The sequence below is a fragment of the Oreochromis niloticus genome, linkage group LG20, assembly GCF_001858045.2.
Source record: "Oreochromis niloticus isolate F11D_XX linkage group LG20, O_niloticus_UMD_NMBU, whole genome shotgun sequence".
Lineage (NCBI taxonomy): Eukaryota > Metazoa > Chordata > Actinopteri > Cichliformes > Cichlidae > Oreochromis > Oreochromis niloticus.
In genome coordinates, this window is record NC_031984.2 from 16553375 (window position 1) to 16576162 (window position 22788).

Sequence of the window (22788 nt, forward strand, 5' to 3'; positions counted from 1 at the left end):
AATAAGGGATTCAGTCTTTCTCCATAAGTGTATCATAGTGTGATGCACTATACGATTCATGCACCAGAGAGAGGTGACACGAAAATAGCAACAAAAGTGGGTTTTAACTGATTTGATATCTGGCTTTATAGCATCCGTGAAAATATATCAAACTGTCTTTTAGACCGCGCGTGTGGGTGAGGCGGTGAAAGCAGAGGTAATATTATTCGAACAAAAATAATAAACCACTTTTACCATGTAATTTTACCATGAGCTATATTTCAATATCAGAATATAAAGGGGAACATTTGTGAACATTATAAAAATGAATAACTACAGTATGTGTCATGATCAAAGTTGTAATGTTATTTGGGGTATATTGTTGGTGTATTCTTCCAGTCTCTGCACCCTGTCGGACCGGCTTTCCATGTCCTTATAAATAATTCATTTTTTAATCTGATTTACCAGAGCGATTCTCAGTGTGTTAGTCACATATTCAATAATGGCGTACCGTGAATAATCTGGCTGTGTATTTCTGTGATTTTCCCCCGTTTTCAGCGTAGGGGTGGGGAGGTCTGTCGGAGTCTGAAAGTAACTGGAAGAGGAGGAGAGAAGAGGAGAGGAGAGGAGAGGAAAGGAGAGGAGAGGAGAGGAGAGGAGAGGATCAGGTGCATCATCAGTCAACATCCCTACAAGATGACAATGAACAGATGCATGCCGTTTTTCTCCACATCCATGTTTAGGATTACTTGTCTCTCTCATCTGGAGCTTGAACATCAGTGCTGTCGCTCCTAACGCTTTCTCGCCGCCACACATCTGGAGGGCCTGGGATGCCTTTTTCAATGATTAAACAATTTCTCATCTGACAGTGAGAGGTAGGAAATTATCAAGTTAAAAAAAAGAGGTTGTGTTTAAATACCATAAAACTTCTGCATGCATAGAGTGTTTTTTTAAGGATCTGCATAAAAGCAGAAAATAAACACATTAACAATACAAATCAAAATCTGAAACACACATGAGACATTTTCATTCATTTCTGGTTCTGGGATTTTTTCCAGTGTTTCGTCACAAAAGCAAAACCATGGCAAACAAGACAAATGATTTATAGTGGAATAAACTGTACTGGGAAAATGGCTTTAACAATGTAAGGCAAACACATGTTAAAAATCTTCTTCTTCTTTTTTTTGTGCTCCTTGAAGCAGCGCAAAGTTAAAGAGCGTGACACAAACATTTTGCCCAGGGTGCTGTATCCTTCAGCCACACTGTCTGGCCACAAACACAGGCAAACACGCAACTGCAGTTAACCAAAACCTCAAAACACTGCAGAAACTGATTTTAATATGTTTCCATATTGTAGCTCTGTCTTTCAAAAAATATGTATCTAATTTACAATCATGCCAGGATTATATTTTTTTTCAGCCACAGGCAAGTGAGTCCCACAACAATAGAGCTGGAGGTCAATGAAAGGGTTCATACTGTGTCAGTACAAATGAAAGAAAGTGCACGAGATGCCACAAAGATGGAAAAATACGCAAGAAATACTGCGTTGAAACAATGGGGCCGCAATGTTGTGCTTCTATAAGGACAGCTTAATCACAGAGCATTTCCCCTAAAGGCCGCATGATTGAATTACTGAGTTTATAGGTTTGAAGAGACACACACACACGCACACACACACACTTACTTGTTTTAGTACTTTACTGTACTGAAACTGAGAAGACACATCTCAAACCTCGTGAATTAGTGCGTGAGTGTATGTGCACAAAAATAAAGAAAGGGCAAAAAGTACATAATTAAGGACAGAATTAGCGAGTCCTTCCAATTCGGAAAATGCATAAACAAGACTAACAGTATATCTTTCAAATACCCAATTAGAGCACTCACTCTTTGTCCACTCAGCAAGTTTTTATTCATATTCAGTGGTATTAGGTAACTAAATATGAAGCTGCGGACCAACTCCTGGAAAAGCCGTCATCTATTAACTCTTTTCTCACACAATAATTTGTAACTTAGAAGCTTAACCTCTGACAGCTCGCGGACATAAACAGGGACACAGGGTTAATCATAAATATGTCTTGTGGAAGGATGTGGTGTGACTCCGACTGGACAGCCAGTGCTTTCACATCTGCATACACACCCACACTCTGAACGTACAGCTCCAACTGTAAGCAGCGTGAAGCCTCAACAGTTGGCTTGACAAACCTAGAGCACCCCCTAGTGTCGCTTTTCCATAATCCACAAGCTCAACAAAATGTGTTTTTGATGACGGTGTTCATGACCATCAAACATCAAAATTCTGCGAGCCAAAGTGCAGCAACATAAGGATGGCATTATTCTAATAACAGATTTATTTTCTAAAATCTAAGAACAAAATTAATTATAAAAGAAAAACTACAAAAATCGCCACCGTCTAAGAGCAGAGCTGTGACTGTCCCACACAATATCATTTTAGATATCTGAATGAACAACCTTTAAACTCATTTTCCCTGTATTTAATCCTAAGAGGTCAGATTGGAATAATTTTTAACATGCACTTTAACACAGCCCAACTTCTTTTTGGGCAGTAACATTTGAATAAATGAGTAGTTTTACAACACCCAAGTTGAAGCCTGACCTAAGATCTTTCTCTCAGGCTAGAAGGCAAAGATCCCACTTAGATTTTGGAGGGCTGAGTGCGATCTGAGGCCTGGCTCGGCATCCAAAGAAAATCCTTGGCTAAAGCCTAATGTGCGTTTCCATCCAGACTCGTCTAAATGTTAGTGATTAAAAAGGGAGATATGAGAGCCGAGGCGTTTCTGCAATCTTGCACATCCTAATTTGGTACTAGGGGAGTTAACGCACCTGCCAGCTTCCTGCTGACGAGGGTGATTTCTCAACTGTTGTTGTTCGTGCCGTCAGTTTAAGGAAAGGTGAAGACAGTGAGATAGGGAGAGAAGTCTAGGCTGGGCAAGACAGAGCAAACACACACACATACACACACGCGCACACACACACACACACACACAAACGGATCTCTGGCTGCTGCCAATAAGAGGCAATCCTAACATGTGAAAATGTTGACTCCTTGATGATTGATGGTAGTTATTTGTGGCTTTCTAACCTTCCTCCTTTGCCTCCACTCCCCTCCTCTTCCTCCTCTTTCTTCGTCCTCCCCCTTCTCATCATCCCCTCTCCTCCTCCTCATCTTTGTACAGCCCCCCCTCTTTCCGAAAATGTGAAGATGATTAATAATATGTAATGTTGCATAAACAGCCTGCTGTCCATCACTCCTGCATTGTCTGACATTTTTTAAAACCAGAACTGAGAGTTAATACTTTGTGTACTCTCTGTGTTAACCAGATGTAGGTAAAACAGAAACTTGCAACAAATATATGCAACATCCCTGAAAATATTAATAATATTTTATTAGACTCTTATAAAAATAAAACTTCTAGAAGCCTTCTGTGAGAAAATTTAGATTTGTCTCATTATGTACATCTATATTTAGATGTGCAAAAGACATAAAGACATGAAAATGAAAACAAATCAATGAGCAACAGAGCTGTTCTATTACTGCCACACTGCCATCTCTCCATCCATCATTGGCTAACACTGTGCATTGAAGTCAGCGTGTGTCTGAAGGAGGAAGAGGAGGAGGATAAGGAGGGAGGAAGACGAGAGGACATCGGAGGCCACAGTGCAAGCTGCTCATCCATCATTCTGTAAGACCAAACTTTAGAAGCAAAGGAAAAGGGCGAGGGGAGAGGATGAGAGGAGATGTTTTCTCAGAATGACTCTTTGCTTCCTTCCACTTTTCCTCAAGTAATCAATGAGGCAAAACCTCGATGTTCCAACAACACAGGAATTCCTCCGTTTCTGTGAATCACCCTCTACAACTAACAGTTGTTGCCCCTTCTGGCCGGCCCGCTACACCGTCCTTCCTCTGGCTGGTCTACAGAGAAACGGGGGAAGGGTCACAGAGAGAGAGAGAGAGCGAAGGAAGAGGGAGGGCGAGAGGGGGAGACAAGACAGGACAGGCCCTTTAGTCTAGAGATCATTACCTTTACATTATTAATGTATGGCCAAACCACAAAGGACATTCGGAGACAATGAGGAACAGAGTGACTGCTTCTCTGCTCTTTAAACCAGAACTCATAGAGAAGGTAGATTTTAGGATTAAAGTAGGTTGTGTGCACCCTAAATGACTTCACTCATAAACAAGTTATTCAGTGAATTTATTTGCTACAAAATGAATTTCTTCCAAATTTTAAAATCAGGGCTGACTATCAAACTTCTTGTAAACCACAATCTGTGCATATCTTTAAATGTATATATACAAAGGTAAATACGCTTAAGAAAACAACAATTAAAATCAAAGTAATTTTTTCCCCAAATGCAAATAAATGCATGAAAAAAACACCTGCGTGTTTTTGTATGTATATGCAAGGCATAAACGCAGGTTTGGCAGACAATTTGGTGAAGCTGTGAGCATAATTAAGGAGTGTGCTGTGTGTTTCATTAAATGCTCAATATATCTTGTGTTTTCTGGATCATTTAAGCCCCATTACAGAACAGTGGCACTCCTTTAATTTCTAAAGTGCCTTTCAAAGGCATCACCTCAGGCGCTTATTTCTGCTCTGTCACACACACGTATGCACGTGCACACTTCTATGTGTATACATCATGGGCACACACTTTTGCTAGCATGCAAGAAATGGCCCTGCCCACACACCTGCATTTTTACTCACATATACAACAATTTTTTTTAAAAAAATCAGACCCTTCTTATAGTTTAAAACTTTGTCTCCTCTCTGCTCATTATCTGCAACCGTCCCACTGTGTATCATGCTGCATAACAGATGACAGCAGCCTTGCAGTGGCTGAGGCCACTGTCTTGGCTGCCAGAAGCATTTGACTTGCCAGCTTGGCCGGAGGATGAACTCCCGGATTAACTGGTGCCAAGGTCAGATTCTCCCTGAGTGTGTTTGTGTGAACACAGGAATACTTGTCCATTTAGCTCGAGGTGTTAATGCTGATGAAGTTTGGTTTGGTTACTGTATATTCACGGCTGTTAACATTACAGGAGAGAAAAAAAATCCTTCTGCGCTACTGCAAAATTGAGCTCGAGTCGCTGCACGTGAAGGTATGTGAGAAGTGTCTGCTGAGCCAGCTGCAGATTGAAGGGAGGTGGAGGTAAGAGGAGTGTTGTTCAGAGCAATTGATACATTGTGAATAGAGTGGGCTTCCTGTCCGGGTTTTGTGGCTAAGGTGCTAAATGCTTCAGGAAACCAGATACACTTGCACATCCTCTAAACAGACAGAGGTCCAGGGTGGAAAGTTGGAGAGGTAAATCGAGTAAGAGCAAAAGTAGACAAGGAGCCAGTCACTCTGAGGTTTCACTGTAGCCCTCCTGCATCTTCTGTTAGCGCAAGATTATTCAAACTGTTGGCACTACAGCAGCCGCGATGGCAGCTTGAAGTCAAAGAAGGGTTCATTTCTCGGCGAATGCCTTTGTTGTTTGTTCTCCTTCTCCTCTCTAATGAGATGGAATGTGGCTAAATTAGCAGCTGAGAGGCAAAGCTTCATTTACAAGACAATCAAATGATCCTTTACAAAACACACTCAATATGCATTAGATGTCGGCTTTGTGAATATAGGATGGCCTCTTTATGCACTCAAATGAGGAGGGGGGGAGTATTTGGATGGTGCGCGGTGGTGAAAAATGCCAAACTGAAATCATCCATCACCATGCAATAAAAAGGCCTGCAGCGCTCTGAGTGGGTGAGAGGAGTGAGATGTTTGTAGTGGCCCACTGGGTTTCCCCTCTGTGAAGGAGGGAATGCGTAAATGAACGTGTGAATGTTAAAAAATGTTCTTTTTATTAGACGAATTGCATCATTAAATCACATTATAAAAACAAAAAATGCACCATTAATTTCCTTCCCAAACAGCCGTAAGTACACGTCTCTCTGTCCCAGTGCCCATCTCTGTGTACCCCCATGGGGCGTCAATCTCAAAGCTATTCCATTCCATTATACTGATCAGTCCAGTAGGGCAGATCTATGAACACATGTTCGGGAATGGAGTTGGAAGTGAAGACAAAAGGGGGAAAAATCAACTTTTTTAACTAATTGTGTGTAGGCTTCATCCTCTGAAACAGACATGCCAGCAAACAGGTAGTATCTCCTTTCCACTTTTTGCCCTTCCTCCATCAGGACATGAAAGGTGGCATGAATAATAGATGAGGGAGGTGATGAGATCAATCAGAGGCTATCAGTCCAGGAGATAGGAGTGGACAGAGTAGGATGTAGATCTGCTGCAGACTAGAACAGCAGGCCTGCTGTCAGTGATAGCAGGAAGAGGCGCAGATAAGCTCTGATCTGTAAAACACCGGGATGTCTTGACTAGAGAGTCCAAATATATGTACAGAGCGGAATGAGAAACATCTCATCAGGAGCCGGCATACACACCCATCCCCGCATGCATTGACCTCCTGCACCTCTGCATCTCACATCTGTGACAATGCCACCGCTGCATGACAAATGCAAACAAAAGGTTCACCTATTCATCACTGTAGAGAGGAGGGTGGGGCTAATTATACAGCTGTGAAAATTATGACATTCTGCTGTTTGTTTGTCCTCTAAGAGATTACAATGCTGAGGATGAAGGTGTAGAGGGGAAAAAATAGCCCTACAGCTTCTCCTCCTTCATGAAGGAGGAGAGACACACAAAAAAGACAGACTCGCTAACACACACACACACACACACACACACACACACACACAAAATACAGTTTGCATCCGTACCACCTCGTCTTCGCTTGCGGGCGTGATTAATCCAGTGCAGCGTGAGAAGATTTTGACCCTAAACAGAAAAGTCCTGTTGAGGCTGCAAGAGGCACTGATTTATGTTGGTACCACTCCATCCACATTAATTATCCCCATGCAGGTGCAGGCCCAAATTCTTCATCCCCCCAGCTGTACCCATATGTTGGGATGCACTGAAATACACATACACACACACACACATATGAAGACACAAATAAATAAATAAGGCAAGCGCATGCAGCCTGCCCTCATTGTGGTGCCAGGCTGTACTTATGGTGTCTGGGTGGCACAGAGAACACTGGCCGTCACAGCCGTGAAGGATTGCGCACCCAGATTTAGCACAAACGCAAATAACAAACCAACTGCAAACACGAATAGACGCACACAGAGTTTGTCCTGAAACGTGGTTTTCCTGACTCCACTTCTTCTCTGAGAAGCCCTACCAGGCTCCAAGAAGGCTCCACTGCAAGTTTCAAAGCACTAAAACTGACCTTTAGCGAGACCAATTTCTAAAGCAACAAAGTTTGTTTTAATTTATCAGTTGTGTAACTATAATCTATTGTATGGTCATGATTCTAATAGTGTGCATGGTCCAAATGGTGCTCTATAATACTACTTAGTTACAGTTATTACAGTACTCAAATTATGGAAACAATAGTGCAGCTTCAGAAACATACTAGTCACCTCTGCCACCTACTTCAACATTATCCACTGCAACTTATCTGTGATCCTCCACTCCTTTATTTCTTTCCCTTTTATTGGTTTTGTTCTGAAGTTATTGTCCCAGGTGTCACCAGGCTCGCAGTTACACCTGCGTTTGTGTCTGCATGTGTGTCTGTGTGGTACAAGCAGCTCTACCACTGTGCTTCCCACCACTGTGTTAACAGAGCTAGTGGTGTGTGATGTGTCACTGAGAGCTCAACTCATTATGGCCTACATTAGCACCCTACCTCGCCCTGATTACTCCCCTGCTGAGCTGAAATCCACAGTACAAATGTGTTTGCGTGTGTGTGAACTCAAGACGAGGCAGAGGAAGTGAAAACGAAACACAGGGAGAAAGAGAGAGAGACCTTTTTTCACTTTAGGATGAACACTGTCTCTTCATCCCTGTGACAGCTTCCTCATTTTTCTAATACAAATGGCTGCCAGTGCTGGTCGGCATGCATCAGGAGCTTGGGAGTGGGCCCCATCACTGCTGCTCTGTCGCTCTCATTTATTACCCAGTTTGTTTGCACTCTTATCCGCGGCCTTGTCCTGCCGGCCCATCCATCAACACGCAGACACACTCAGGCACACATGTATACATGTCTACCCACCGACTGTCAGCACATAGTATTCCTGGGTAAGAAAAACACAGACATATATATTTATGTAATGCTTTCACATTTACATAAGCTTTTATATACTTATTCCCACACCAATGTGATTGTAAGGGTATATTACACCACACACTTACATGGCTAGATCAAATGGCGAATTCTTCCACATTTCTTTTTCCAGTCATGCCACTTCATCACTGTCATCTGTTCTTTAGCTCGTTTTCTTTCCCGGCTCTCATTTTCAATACGTAAAGACTGTCTCCCAATCACAAATTCCCAAGAGGATAAGTATGTGAAAGAGCATGGCGCTGGTCAAATCATCTTTTATCAATATCAGTCAATATGCATAATCTTACAGATTCATCAATCAATAGCTTCAAGAAAGCCCAGGCACAGATCATGCTATCCCTCAGGGGATCTTTGAACATGCTTGCACAGAGGACAAGAGTGTAAATCCAACCGATCACAGCAGCAACACCTTTATAATGACTGGGAGAGTAGAGGGGGCTCTCTTTGTGGAAACAGAAATTTGAAGGTGGCAACTCTCGTGCAAAGAAAGTGACAAGTGTGATTTAAGCATCATTTTTTTTAAAATATGCAAAATTTACAGCTTTAAAATACTAAACAATTTTTAACCTAAAATTAAAAAGTCAAGCATATTTAAGGACCTTTTAAGTTTCTTCTTTCATACAATTAATCAGAAAAACATTGTCTGTGACATTAGGAACATTTTATAAAATATTATCTTAATCTGCATATTTTGCATGAACTGAGTTTTTTGTGAAAATAAGCTACACTAAGAAACCTCTGACCAAATAAGAAACATAGTGGAAGCTTCTAAAAGTTTTATCCATTCTGAATCCATTATTTAAATCATAAATTTAGTGTGATCCCTCCAAACCTTCTTAATGAATCCAATTTATTGACTTTTAAAAGTTTCCAGAGTAAATTTTGAAATTCAAGAGTAAATTTTAAAATTTCTAACAACCACACAATCCAGCTAAAATTTATAGGGCGTAAGGAGATTAAGTCCACTTCACACTTCTAGCTATAACCTCAAAGTTGAACAACTTGACATACAGCGTCAAAGAAATATGTGCTCAATATATTGCACAGTATAAATACAGACAACGTATAATGTTCCACACTTTAATTTCCAGTACACTGAAAATACCTAAAGTCATGATCGATCACATGACCTTTGGTCACAAATCCTCACATTGATTATAAAGCTGAGAGATGTTTATTTGAGGCACAAATAGTACACCCATATTTTGTTGCTTGCAATGTTTGCGCTGTAGAGCCACAGTGTATTACACAGACTGTAGATAGAATAGTGAGCAGATTTCGGGGGCATTTAAACACATTGTATGAGCTATAGCTCAAATAGAAAACCCCTAAAAGAGGGAGGACTAGATCATCTGATGTGTTATTAAACAAGTATTACAAATTAAATTTTACCGAAAACCTTAAATGCAACTCCTGTTCAGTGCACTAGACAGCACCGAGACCAAAGCATAGATTTCTCATACTGTCTCAAGGTCACACCACTGAACAAAAACCCATCACCTTCCTGTTAAGTGCTACTTCACTAAAGCCATATTTTTCTTTTCCAGGGACGGATTAGCCAGAGACAATCAATAACATTAATTATGTCTAGTGGAGGTCTTACCTAAATAGACAGTTCAAGTGGGAAATGTTAAAAAAATAAAGGTTGATTCTTTACACGGAGTATAAAAAATTCACAGTACAAATCCTTATAAAACTTTGTGGTTTACATAACCCATTTATAACAGTGAAGTATTCGTCTTTCATATGCAAATTAAGCACAAGGGGGACTTGATGAAAAATACTGATCTGCTTCATCATTAAGATATTCTCACATTCAAACCAATCACTCTGTGACCACACATACACAGTCCCCCCCTCACAGACACACACACACAGACTCACACAGAGCATGTTTTGGGGGCCAACTGCCAGCAAATGAAGGATCTCCTTCCCAATTCACTTGTTATTGTGCTGTCTGGGTGACAAGTATACCTATAGAGTGAGTATTTATTTCCGGAATGTTTTGTTCCGTTTTCCTGCAATGATGAATGTTTCTTTTATAAATCCATCGCCAGGCCTTTTAAACCATAAACAATATTTCTCGAGCCCAGATTCCTTGTGCAGCAGTCTTGGGGAACCTTGAGATTTCCAGGCTCTGATTTAATGGCTCGTAATTCTTGAAAGGCAATCCTTCTTCACCCTCTGACGCGCAGATGCACCATCGTTCGGGCAGCCCACCATGCTTGCCCTGTGCTCCTCTCCAGATCCCCAGGCCAGTCCAACGCCAGATAAAACTATTCAGCTGGAAACAGCACCAGGTCCCTTCCATCAATGGCACTGGATGATCTGCTGGGGCCTGACAGGGCAGGGCTTCCCGGTACAGTTTTTTTGCAGACTGTGTGAGGAATGCTGCTTGTGAATCTGAGACGTCTACTGTTATATGTGCTAACGGATCGGTGAGAACAGGAAGATGATTAGTACGGCCCCTGGCTAATTAAAGAATATTATAAAAGGTGTCTTTTAACTCTTTACCCCTTGAAATCCTACTAGTAGTAATCCTTGAACCCCTTCTCTCAAACGTGGGGTTTCTATCATACTCCAGATTATAAAACAAATAATCAGTTGTCGGAAGTCAGTGAGGGTGGTGTCTGTCGATGCAGCTACCCTCGGAAAAATCTGGAAACTATTCTAATGGTCGTTAAATCACGTCTTTATTAATATACCCTGAGGTGTCAAAACCCATCATTAAAGGTACAGAGGAGGTCGTGAAACATTGTCTTTAAGTCAGGACCGAGTTCAGACTGATAGGCTTTGCTACCCCTGTGCTTTCGATGACTGAAAGAACCTCTAAATTAGAATCCAAGCTCAGACACACTCTAAATAATGGACTACTGTTTACACTAGGACACAGTGGTTGCCTACATTTAGCCAATAAACACTGAAGTACTTTGTTCACCAAAGAGATAATGTTGAAAATGGGCAGACGACACATGACTGAGGAAACAAAAACGTGTATTTGATTAATTCAAAAGCAATGTTAAAATTAAGTTTTAAGAGTTGATTCAGAGCAAGTACTGCACAATAAAAGGACACCGGTGTGGATTAAATATTAGACTGTTCTAAAGGGAAGTTGGGCACAAAACAGAAAAAATTATTAAAGCTTTCTTTCTTTTGCATCTGGATATAACATGAGACAATTAAGCACCAACATACAGACAGAATATAATTTGGTGCTGTTTAACAAGCTTATAGCAATGATAACTAAACAAGGATCCTTGATAATGCCTGCAGACATGCAGCTCAGCTCGTCTGTGCAGTATTTAAAAACAATAATCAATTGGTGGTTTTTAATGGCATAGGCTGTTAAAACATTAGTGAATTTTACATCACACTGAACTTTACCTTACCACTTCTCTAGAAGCCTTTCATCGTGGTGGCACGTGGCAGAGGTTAAGCTGATTTTAAAATATGCAATAAAAGCACCCCAGCAAGTCAACTAAGTACAAGAGGAAAAACAACAGCAAGTTAAAAAAGCAATCATTAAGCTGGTATCACTAATTGTGTTCCTTCCTCTCCTCGTGTATAATCTCTGGTTCCTTGCTTTGCCTTCATTAACAATGGATGAATTAATTAGAAACCTTCACAGGATTTCTGCACAGTGAACCCAGGAGATAAAAAACATCCTATTCCTCAGACCTGCTCCTTTCCTTCTTTTTTCTTTTCCACACTCTCTCCTCCCTCTGCTCTTAATTGTATTGTTTGCTTGTTGTGTCGATAGCAGGATTAATTTCACTATAGATCAGGATTATTGACCTTCTCGTCAATGTTATTTCATTTCTGTAAGGTGCTAATTATAGGGAACAGGGGGAAGCAAATTGCACTGTAACTTGCCTCACTTGCTTTCCAATAAAACAGAAAGAAAACAACATTAATTTCCTCTTAGCTGCTTTCCTTGGCGAGGTAAATTCAAACATTATCGCCCTATCTATGACAAATAGAGGAGACGCTGTTAGCGACTGTTTTACTTGATTGGTCAACTTTATATTCACAGCACTGTTGATTACTCTGACCTATTCCTCTCAGACAAATGCCATTCTTGTCACACTGCTCCCTTCTTGGTTCCCTCACTTCATTTCAGAGAAGGGGAGGGCACAGTTCATAAACAATTAACCGGCTGGATAAGTGATACACTCAAGCGCTAACAGACCTGAAAAACATTGTGTTAAATTCTGGTAATTGACTGGAGGGAGGTGAGCACCAGGCCACTGAGACTGAGCAGGCAGTATCTTAGAGCTGGTGCTGAGGGGGGAAAAAAGGGTGGGTGACACTTTTGAACCATCATAATCTCATGAAAGGTGACAGAGGGGCACACTTTTTTCAAGGGGAACGTGAAAGGCAACTGTATAAATGTCTTTAAATAGGCAATTACAGCCAACAAATCAAAAAAAGGTCTCCAAGTCCAGTAATTTGCCACCATTATGGTCGTTTTGTGATTGAATCTACTTCCAAAGGTCTACCCAAGTACAATGAGCCCTAAGACCCTCTTATCCACCCTTTTCTTCCCCTCTCCACCCCTCCCTTCTCCAGCAGTCCTCTAATGAACTGAAAGGTCAGAGCACTAATAAAACTATTAGCAGAAATGAATCTCTCAGATGTGTTAATGCACTTTTAATTCCTGTTAGCAAATTTCATCCCCCAGCAGTTTGCTGCCCGCTAATGAGAAATAAAACGCCCCGCTCTAGGGAAGGGGGATGGGGGAATGGGTCGATGCTCCGGCTACTCCATAGCAGACTCCATACGCACACACACAAGTCATATACACTAACACTGCACCTTACACCACCCTGGATGTGCTGGATGTTATTCACGGACCGAGGCCTGTTTTCAGCCCTGTGATTCCGCAGGGTTAATTAAAGAGCACATCTCCATCTGTTCTCATTCAGCCTCAGCTCAGTCTCTTCCCATCAAGCACACAAGACAATCTCACACACACACCCAAACACACACAACTGAATCGCGTTTTGACTCTGCTGGCGCTCTTCGGCACAAAGACAAGAAACTTGACAGTATGGTGTTCACAGGGACACAGATAAACATGCTGGGACTTAAAGACGTGATCTGAGCTCTCACCCTTTCCTGACCTGACTAATGAGGTACAGACAGATGATGTGACCCTGATGTCAACCGCTAACAGAGCTGGAGAATATACAGCCATTGTAGACAAGATGTTCCCTGTGTTTGTGTCAATGTGTCTGTCAGCTCAGCTGCCACGTATGACCTTTCCAAGGAAATCAAGTGGGCTTTTTTAACAACTTTTTCCACTTACAAGGTGCATATGCTAGTGGAAAAAATCAACTTGAGCAACTAAGTCCATTAGTAAATAATTAATGTATCACTGCTCTTACAACTGGAAGCAGGCAAAATGTGTTAGGAAGTTGGATTTACTGAGTCAGAATCTATGAAATATATATCTGAAATATGACTACAGCACTGTACAACATTCTTGAACCACACTCTGATGAGCTTGAAAGTCAATATTTGGTGTGACCACCTTTATTCTTCAGCACAGCCCTGAACTATAGAAGCAAAACTTTCCTGCACTTTCTTGTTTCTCTTGTAATAGTTTTCAGTTCTCCAAGACAAAACCTGAGCTTAAGTCCCATTACACGTGGCATAAAACCAACACAACATTTCATAAAAAGAACATCATACCAGTAGAATTAATTGAACCATGAATTCTGCTCTCTACCAAAAAATCCTGAAGGACAATGTCGGGCCATCAGTTCATGCCCTGAAACTTGAGCACACCTAGATTATGCAGCAGGACAATAATCTGAAAGACACATATGAATCTACACATATGAATGGCTCAAAAACAGAAGAAGAATTTGGAGTTGCTTTCTTAAAGTCTGGACTTAAATCTGATTGAGATACTTTGGAATGACCCTAAACAGGCTGCTTGAAACCCCTTCACACCAATATGAAAAACTCAGTGCAAGTTATCACAAACGCTTGATTGCAGTTCTTGCAGCCCAAGTTAGCATAATCATTATTAATTATTAGGTTTTTAGGCATTAACCTTTTCAAATAGGTACATTTGAATAACTTTTTTCCTTTCAGAATGAAATCACCATTTAAAACATGCATTTTATATCGACTTGATTGATCTTTGTCCAATATTAAAATGTGACTGATGATCTAAAAATATGTAAGTGTAACGAATATGCAAAAACTAAGAAATCACGAAGGGGGCAAATACTTTTTCACCGCATTTGACAACAAGTAAAGTGCTTTTCGTCCCACCCCTGGCTCCTGGGGTGGCACAGTTTTTTTATTTAAAATTGCACAGATAAAATAAAACACATAAATTTGCAAAACAGACAATTAATCCACAAAGTGATAATTATCCTGTAACAGAGGTCAAAAACTGACCTTTCAATTTGAGTGAACCAACTTGAGTTGGTTTGTTGAAAAACTTAAAATTAAATATATATATATATATATATTTTTTTTTTTTTTTTTTTTTTTTTTTTCCCCACAACCACAGAGGGGAAACTGATAAAACTGAGAGCACAAAAATGAAACGAAGAGCCCAAGGGGGAGGGGCAGAGAATTCTATTATCAAACTAAGTCTTTTAATCAATAAAGAGATAAAAGATATTTTAATCAAAGACATATTTCCTTGTTTGTATAATGCTTCTGCCGCCAACGTGCACATAATCTTTAAATGCTGAAAAGGATGCATAATGCTCTCCCAGAGAGCCACTCATCCATATAAACACAAAATAGGAGCAGTCAGCAGAAATACACACCAGCCCGGCCCGGCTCACAGACACTCCATAGACGCCAAATTACATTAGGATGGGCATATTAAGGGGAATTGCATCCTGTAAACTAGAATATTATTTCTACACACAAACATGCTGTGTATCCATACACACACACACAAATAATTTTTCAACATCATACTCTCCTGTCCTGTGCTCACTATTAAGTAACAGATCCATATTGTTATATGCGTGTGCCTGAACATACACACGTAAACCATAAACACAAAGCATGGTGCTATTAGTGTGAGGGCTGTTTGTCGGACATGCAGGCATCCGCTGGCCGTGGCTAAAGCGTTTCAATGAGATTAGGGGGGTAACCGGAACCCTTCCAGGCCCACTGACCTGAGCTCACACCAGGATAACAAGTCCAGAGGTGGTGAGCAGGCTGGATCAGGTTCCAGGAGCTAATGGGTCAAATACCAACTGACACTTAATTGCGTGATAAAGTGTGCACATTTAGTTGTGTGTGTGTGGGGGGGGTGAGGATGTTTTCCTGTTTAATTCTCCTTTAGATTCCTGTATATGAATACTATTCTTGGTACAAACAATCTGTCTGTGTGTGAGTGTGTGTGTGTCTGTGTGTGGTCAAGAACAGTACACTTCTTGCAGTGCATCAGAGTACGCACGTCTCCACCGGGGGAGCAAACAGCAGCTCCAGTAATAGTGATTCATGCTTTCCGTCAGGCCCCCTGACAGGCTGGGTTCGATCCCCTGCTCAGCGCGCTGTAGCGGCAGTAACAGCAGCTGAGCCAAGCGCAGGACCACGGACATCATCATAACTGCTGAGGGTGTGCTGGGCTGCTGACATATTGATCGACCCTCAGTTAGAAGATTTGATAGATTGACCCGAGACTCTTGACTTTAAACAGTAAATCGAGGAGGACAAATCAGAAAGTCTGAGAAAACAACTGAGGGAAAAGGTTAAAAGTAACAGATATAATTCGATTCATGCATTTAAGAATGCAACTGCAGATCTTTTTTTATTATAATTAACCTTCCAATAAAATATTACCAATTAACAAATTAACCTTTAGTCATTTAAAAAAAAAGAGAAAGAAACTATATTGGTTTCTAAGACCCCAAAGTCACCACAATTTTTAACTGCTTACCGATAACCAGTCAAAAAGTTAGTGTGATATAAGATGAGAAGCCATTTTTGAAAATCTGTAAAAAGCATTTTCCCCCTTAATAAATTGCATTAGTTTATGCATCTTTATGACCCCTCGGTTTATAACTTTTCTACTTATACAAGCAGATAAATAAAACACTCTAGACCAGACTTCATGACTACACTACAATAATCTGCATATAGAACCACACCAGCACTCTGCAGGCCCAGTAACATATCAGACAGCCAGGCAAAGCTTAAGCCTTTGCCTCCTGTGGGTCCTGTGGGGCTCAGGGGCCAGGAAGGACCAGAGAGGCTACGAACTCACACTAACGATGGAGGAAACCGTGTCCAGTCGGCTGGAGCCTGAGATGGAACAGAAGACCCTGCACCATTGTTCTGCCAACACACTGACAGTCGGTGATTTAGGACCAGGGCTGCCCAGGAGCGTTAGGGGAGGGACAGGAGCAAGGGAGGTCAGAGAGAGGCTCCACAGGCACCCTTCAACAATCTTACCCGAATGCCTCCATCCATGAGATGGCAGAATTAATCATGGCTGACCTAGTGCGAGGCTTGGACCTGGCCCCTCTCCACCACCCCTATCCCCTCCATCGACCCCCTCTTCTCCCTGGACAAACATGACAAATCTTGTGTTTATTTACTTAAAAAGACCAGGAGAAAAAGCAAAAGGGGGGCAGATAAAAAACTGTGTAAAATCAATACAGAGTTAGTAGTTCCTGCCCTGCTGCTGCTCTTTCTTGTCTGAGCAGCAGAAGAAACCTAAGCTTGGGATAATAAGGACTCCAGGAGGGAAAGGGACGCAGGTGCCTTCAGCTACCTCCACATAACTGGAGGGAAATGTGGTAAAAAAAAAAAAAAAAAGCCAGCAGAGAATGAGAACCTGGTACAAAATCCACCTAAAAAGTACTTTACTACAAACATAACTAATTACCACCAAATAGGAATTTTTAAAAGCATTATTTAATTTCTCTGGATCATCTCAGGATCACCTTAAAAAAATATGTAAGACAAGGCCTAAGGTGTGCACAATGTGTGTGCATAGTCAGGCATGTTGTGGTACAACTGGTCTCTACGTTTGAGTGCAGGCAGCAGAGGATTGAATCCACAGAGCCTCTGGTCTCGCCACATGACAGGGAGAAAACAGATAAGGCTTGCTCTCAGGGGAGAGGGAGGGTGGCCATCACGCTAACCCCCTAAAAAGAAATAGCAGCAGTGAGTTGTCAAGGTTTCTGTCATATCCTACATCACGTCAGCCGCCCATTCCATCCCATCTCCTGGCAAACCATGCAGACGGCTACGGCCAAGGATGAAAGTGCTTGAAAATGGGAGTCATTGTAAACCATTTTCTGCCCTGTAGCCCCACCACCAACACCGCCCCCTCACCATCCCCTCCATCTCCACCCCTCTTCTTCCCGACTGCTCTTGAAGACAAATGGGTCCAGGGCAATGACAGAGTGCCTGGTCCACAAATCACCAGCGGCCGGTCTGCTCGTCCACTGCTTCCTCTTCCCCCACTACCTCCTCCCTGCACCCAGCCTCACCCCCTCCCCGTTCCCAGCCCTTCCATTAGTCATGTGCACGCGGGCAGCAGCCAGCAGCCATAATTAGACAAGGACAAATAGCCAGCCGCGGACACGGACGAGTCCGGCCGCTAAATAAGGGCCTGTTTCCATACTGAAAGGTGGGCGGCAAGTAGGGCCAAGGAGAGGACTGGGGTGTCAGAGAGGGAAGCAGAAAGGGGCTGGTACTGTCCAATACACCCTGTGACCATCTTGCCCTGGCCTGGCTTGGCCTGGCAACTCATTTATTATCCTACAGGCCTATGAGTTGAACCTACACGGCTAACCACATACCCCAAAACTAAACCCCCGCTCCAACACCACCGTACACCTCAACTCCATTCACAATTTAAACTGAGTTGTATTCATGGTCTTGGTTACTCTTCTCAAATGATGGTTAGTTTGGAAGACTATCCTATAAACAGATTAATTTCATGACTGTTAAACTTTTTCAAAGTGCTGAAAGTGTAAAATTCAAGATCAAATTGTTTTCTATACAAAACCCGAACACACCGATTCATCCGTCAAGGCAAGGGCGAGACGGAAACCTCATACAACTCTCCATCACATTCCTGTCAATGCACCACCACTACGTCACTTGTTTTTGTGGGTGGTCAAACCAACTCTAAATAAATAAATTAAGTAAGTAAAGCAATGCTGGAGCAATAAAGCGCAATAAAGAGGTTTCAGGGTACATTAGTTGTAACATTAGAAGGGTGGAATTAGCAAAAATGAGAACTCACAGAATCAGATTACACACGGCCGAAGAAACCGGCAGTCAACAAAATATAAATTACAGCCATATGAGCGTAGAGCAGACTGAATCCACAGAGGAGTATCAGTAACAATTGCTTTGGCCAGGTCAGAGCTGCAACACACTTACTGGGCAGAAGGGGGTCGACAAAAAAATGACCGCCACGCATACACACACACATATGCGCACACGTACACACGCACACAGCATGCTCCACCAGAGCAAACCTTATTGATCTGCCTCCTAATTTCCTAATTAGTTTTTATTGGATTTCATAATCGTCATCAGGACACATCAAAAGAAACTCAAAACCCCAGCAAGATTTTCTGCCCTCCTCAACATAATTTTTTTAAGCTGTGAAAATGAAGCCATGTATTCAATTCCAAGTCCCCAGCTGTGAGAGCGATCCTGTTTTTTCACTTTGCTACCAGAACTCCTTGGACAGCAAACACTGCACAAACACACGATTTCTCCCATGTGTAGTAACCGATGTTTAGCATTGCACATTTTCTGCATGATCTGCTGCTATTTGTCACACTGCGCTCCTCTGGTTGCCTCTCACTTGTAGGATTTGTTAAACATAGAGCTGAAAGAGGAGAAGAAAAATGTGGCGATAGAAGAAAAACACTGTTCCTCACTAATACTGATAGCGGTCACTGTTTATTCAGCAGCTTGGCTTTCTTAAGTCTTTTACAGCCCGTGTAACCTCACAAAACCTTTGTCATGCCCCATGGTGACTCTAAATTATTATTGGAATTTATCCCCATCACAGGAAATTTCTTCCTACATTATAAATAATGTGAATACCACAGCTGCATGTACAAGAATATACTAAAAGACTTCATTTTGAGCAGTGAACAGAGCAGCTGGCCAATAGTTACTACACATTTGAATGTGCCAGACGTTATACTGAGTACAGGAAGCAAACAGGGGGTTCAGAACATAAAAACATGTGGTCCTCATTCACATTTGGAACACTTGGTTTCACCAGTGTCTGCTTATGAAGAACTAAACAGACACAAAGGCTTCCACAGGCTTCAACTTAACTGCATCTTTGCTACCCTATCCTCTCCAGATGATCCTTGGTCTGCAATAATTGAAGAACAAGAGCATGAAAAAGATGGAGTTAGAAACTATGTTCCATATAGAGCTATTCTGTCTATTTGCAACACTCCTCTAATGCCAAAGTGTGCCAAAGTAAGAAACTGTAATAATACTAAAAACCCTCCTTTTCCAGGCTTTGCTGCACTTGCTAAATGTTCATGCCCAGATGTTAAACAGCCACAACAACTGATTTTTTCTGTTTTTTCTCTTTGTTATGGCCCCATTTTGAGACAAAACCTCTGGCATGATGACACCAACACAGCTGCTTTGAAATGAGGGTGATGAAGATAAAGACAAGAAGAGAATGAAAGATGTTGCAGGATTGTCATTGTTATTGACAGCAGAGCACCAATAAGAGCTGATGAGGCAAACCTAAAAAGTAATCTTTGTGAAGTATATCAAGCTTTGTGTGTTGGCTCTTTTGGATTTGATTCAAAACAAGTCTGCTATTACTCAATAATCCCAGACAAATTATTTTTTAATATCCAGGATACTTTGAAACACATATTAAAGTAAGCTACTTTTTAAATCTGTGTAAATTAAACAGTTTAAACAGGGATAAATGATTTACAGTCCATAAAAAGGGCTAAGTTGAATAGTCCAGGTTGTGTTGAAATGTATCCTGTCTGATCATTCTTAAGATCTTGATGTACACTTGTAGGTAATCAAAATTAATCATTAAAAATAAAGACGTGTGTCTCATCAGATAGAGTTAAACCAGGTATCAAAGTCAGCGACATCCTGCTGGCTACATCTACCTTCTACATAGCGAATGGTGAGGTCAAGAGAGACGTTCCCTCACTTCTTCTACCTAGTCATCTCACCTTCACTCCACTCTATGCTACAATTTCTTACTGAACAGGTGAGCCCCGTCTGAAGAGCCTCTTAGTGGCCCCACCGCTTCTATCACATCATCCTTTGCTCACACTGAGGTGTATAACGGGGGCACAAGAGAGCAGAACGAGCTTAAATCCCAGTGAAGATGTTTTTGGCCTTGATCACCAAGCCCATCGATCCCTGGCTGATTCCCACTCAGATACGTCTTATTTTATTAGTGGCTTCGGCCTTCTGCCGCCCCATTCCGCTGTGATCAATACCAGCATGGGGATGGCCCTTATTTTTCACTTTTAGTGCCTTAACGCTGTTTAACCGTGTCACCTGATAAACGACAGGCCTTCCCCAAACACTGATTTCCTATTGATTTCTCCCTCATTCAGCCATCCCTTCCTTCGTCACTCTCCTATTGTTTTTATCTTCAGTTATCTTCTCCCTCCAACCTCCGTACCTTTAGCTGAAACTGGTCAGCTAACCACCTTCAGACTATTTCAACCACAGAAACCCATTTTGTTAACAGTTAGCTGAGGTTCAAGAGGGTGGATCATCTCTTTTAGAGAGTTTGTAAAAACGTGCATCATTACATCATTATGTAAGATCACAGTAATTTCAAACCATTTGTATGTGGTGCTGAAAGGTGGGTTTGTGTTTCTCATTTTACATCATTACCCACCAAACAGCCCACACACAAACAGTGGTAGGGGTCTATCTGTGTGCATGCAAGCATTAACCATGCAGGATACAGTGAGCACCATGCAACAGATGCTAAGACAACCTGGAGGGAGACAGCTCCATCCATCATCCACTGAAGTCCTGATGATCGAAGCAGGGCTTGGACGATGGAGGAGAAATCTCTGGGAGTTCCAGCAGGGCAACATAAAATCCACTTACTGGGTTTCTATTGGCTATAACTCTATAAACAGATTACATGTGTGTACAGCAGAAGGTGAAATTAATTCAGAAACAGATGAACAGCACTGATGAACAAACAAGATAAAATGAAATAAACTGCACCTGAATACTGGAGGAGACGTATCATAAAAATGGAGGACTGACCCACAATCTGGATGTCCGACCTCTATCGCCCTCTCTCTTCTCAGACTGTACATTATTTATGCAAAATTAAACCTGCTCCTATTCCTGCTTAGTCTGGCTTATCCACTCAGTTACCTCTTTATTGATCTCTCATCTAAGGCACTTCTGTAAATCCAGTCCATTCCTTCCAGCCTTGCTGCCATTAATGCCATTAAATATGGGTCTCTTATCACTAGATACTTTGAAGATGTCCAGCTTGCTGTCCCCAGGTTATAATTCTGGGTTCATTTTCTAATTCAAAGGATAATAAAATAATCTTATCTTAGTAAAACTATGTTTATTTAAAGTTGGTGTCCTGTAAAAACACATTCTTGTGATTGCCTGAGTTGTTTAATACTTTACACATTTACAAACTGTTCCTTATAACAAAAGAGAAATGAGATGATGTTGTTTGGACTTATAAACATAACATCCTATGAAAATTACAAAATTCATGTTACTTAAATACAGGGTTGGATATGTGATCACAGATTTTGGATACACAATCATTAGATACACAAACAGGATGAATGATCTCTTTATTACGCAAGGTGATATTTAAAATGCAATAAACAGTGCAAGCAGAACACCAGCAATTTGGTAACATCCTAAACTTAAAATAAATGTGTAGAAGTTGGATGCCAACCACACAGTGCACAGCTTTGAAGAGAAGATGAAAACAGGTAGGAGGTGCAAAGTGGCATTTTTGGTGCAAAATGTGTCTTGGACTTTAACCAGAAGCTAATCCCCGTCTCACATTAATCTGCAGGTGCTTTGGTGATTTCTAACAAAATAAATCCATCCATTTTCTTCAGCTTATCCAATTCAAGGTCCCGGAGGCACTGGAGCCTCTCCCAGCTCCCCACAGGGCAAGAGGCAGGGTAGACCCTGGACAAGTCACTACACTGTCACAGGGCCAACACAGAGAGACAGATAACCGGTCACACTCACACTTATGGCCAATTCACGATAACCTAAACCCACAAACTGCATGTCTTTGGACTGTGGGAGGATCGGAGTACCCTGTAGAGCAGTGGTCCCCAACCCCGGTACCGGTCCGTAAGTCGTTTGGTACTGGCTGCAAGAGTTGAGGCTTAGTTGTGAAATTTATGGTTTTCAGGGATTTTGTCGGTTTTTGTTGTTATTTTTTTAATTTTTTTTTTGTTAACTCGGTTTCCTGGGAAAACATGCAAACTCCACACAGAAAGGCCCCAACCAGATGATGAATTATGATTCAGGACCTTTCGCCTGTGAAAAAACAGTGCTAACCACAACATTGCCAAATTACTCTTTGAATTCAGGCATTTTCAGTCCTATTGCTACACATGTATAAAATCAAGCATTTAGCC

General features: G+C 41.6%; 1 long non-coding RNA gene across 2 annotated transcripts in view; it reads right to left on the reverse strand.

The window, feature by feature from the left end:
- Positions 1 to 22788, reverse strand: part of LOC102082582 (uncharacterized) — a 133875-nt gene that overhangs the window by 106743 nt on the left and 4344 nt on the right. Inside the window, exon 4 of one of the 2 annotated variants that reach the window (XR_265802.3) lies at positions 1646 to 3910. The exons of the other annotated variant lie outside the window; for it this stretch is intronic. This is a non-coding gene — a long non-coding RNA (uncharacterized LOC102082582). Of the gene's footprint in view, positions 1 to 1645; positions 3911 to 22788 lie in introns of those variants that run through there. 2 annotated transcript variants of the gene reach the window in all.